Source organism: Pseudomyrmex gracilis, unplaced genomic scaffold (assembly GCF_002006095.1).
Source record: "Pseudomyrmex gracilis isolate BER0280 unplaced genomic scaffold, ASM200609v1 scaffold_645, whole genome shotgun sequence".
Classification (NCBI taxonomy): Eukaryota; Metazoa; Arthropoda; class Insecta; order Hymenoptera; family Formicidae; genus Pseudomyrmex; species Pseudomyrmex gracilis.
In genome coordinates this window covers 59,289-61,208 of record NW_018021229.1, presented here as the reverse complement: position 1 = coordinate 61,208, position 1,920 = coordinate 59,289, and positions in this window count along the sequence as shown.

Here is a 1,920-nt window from a genome sequence, read left to right as displayed (position 1 = left end):
TTTTTTTTCCCTATTGACTGGACTATTAAGCGTCCGGCTAGCTGTACGTTAAGGACGTTCTCCGAATTATTGATTTTCTTAGGATTTTCTTTAAATTTGCGTTATTCGTAGTTTATGATCTTATTTATACGTAGCCTTTTTGGATGATAGAGATAGCAATGTTAAATTCCAAAATATGGAAGATTTATATTTCAATTTTTAACATGGATTTCCTATGCTGAGTCTTTGTGAAGTGGGATTTTTTAAAATTACTGACGACAATTTTCTTAGGATTTTTTTAAAAAACAAGTATGTAGTAGTGGAGAGTGTCCTAATTAAAATACGATTTTGAATAATATGGTAAGCAACCTTTTTTTTTCAAACTGTAGCTTTTTTTGTTTTTTTTGGGGTTTTTGTTTGTTTTGCTGGATTTATGTGTGCTGTGTACTGCAGCTATTTTTGAACTTCTGCGCAGAGTAAGCGGGTCTTACCAGTGCTGAATAGCTCAACTTAACTTTGTTATAGCAGTACAAACTTCCTCATGAGAATTATTTTAGGTTGCTAACCACTGTAGTCGGAAAACGTCCTTAAGTAACATAAATAAGTTAGACTTAGCGTGAAGCGTCATGGCTGCGGCCTAAAGCGCGCGCTCTGTAATTTTTGACGTCCGCTGCGAGTTCGAAACCTCGCAGTGCCAACTTTTTTTTCATTATACCGTCTATATGTATCAACTGAATTAATTGTTCTTATTTTTTGGAATAAAATATTAATAATAACGACGCAATTAATTCCCACACAGACATCCATCCATCCAAACATCCATTAGACATCTATTATATTAGATGTCGCATGGAGCAGTCGACGTCTAATAGATGTCTAATGGAGTTTTTGTTCTATGTGGGTTAATTATATATAATAAAGACAAGAACAGGAATTTCTGTACTACTTTATGTTTATTCATCGTGTTTTTATTTATTATAAAATTCGGACATTGCTGTACAATGTTGTGGATGGAAATTAACATAAAAACATTGGAAACATAAATGGATTGCACGAACATTTTATAAAAGAATAATTCTTTGTACACCAACATTTGAAATTATGTATGTTTACAGGAAAACATAATTGATTAACATTGTAAAAAATGTCGCGTTTCTTTGCCGACTTTGAGGTGTACCAAGCAAATTGTATCATATTTTTAAATTTTTGGGAACATAATAACTAATGCGTTAATGATTGAATTTTTATTGCATCATATCGAGAATTCAATTCCTTCTTTTCTTCAGCAATAAGAACATCTGGACAGTTTTGAATTTGTTTAATGATAATTTTAACTTGTCTGAAAAAATAGACATCGTAAGGTTGGCAAATCGGAGTGCAATTTGGAGGTATAAATTGCAAGTTACATGTCGGCTTATTTTCATCATTTATAAAATTGGCGTTATACATATTTATGTTTTTTTTACCTCCTCAGGAATTAACAATTAACAAAAATAGATTGTTTCTCACGTACGGTTGTTAGAATAAAGTCATTAAACAAATAAATATTATTTATAAGAATGAGCAATATTTGGAAAAATAATACTTTTCTAAAAATAATACTTTTCTGTTCAATTATACAATGGTGTGGACTAGTTATTGTATGGAGATTGTAATGAGATATGCAAATATACGAGGTGTGATCAAAAAGTAAGGTGACTCTTTGAATTTCGCACGCTCTGTACACTCTAATTTCAAAATTTTTGGTTGTTGTGTTGGTACACTCGTCACGATCATATGTTCACAGTTTTGACTATATAGCATGTGTTGTTTTTATGTGAGAGGCATAAAGGTTAGACTCGTGTTTGCGTGCTTGGCGATTTTTTGCTGTTGAAAATAATGGAGCAGAGAGTTTGTATTAATTTTTGTGTAAAAAATGGTATTAAGTGTTCAAAAACTCTT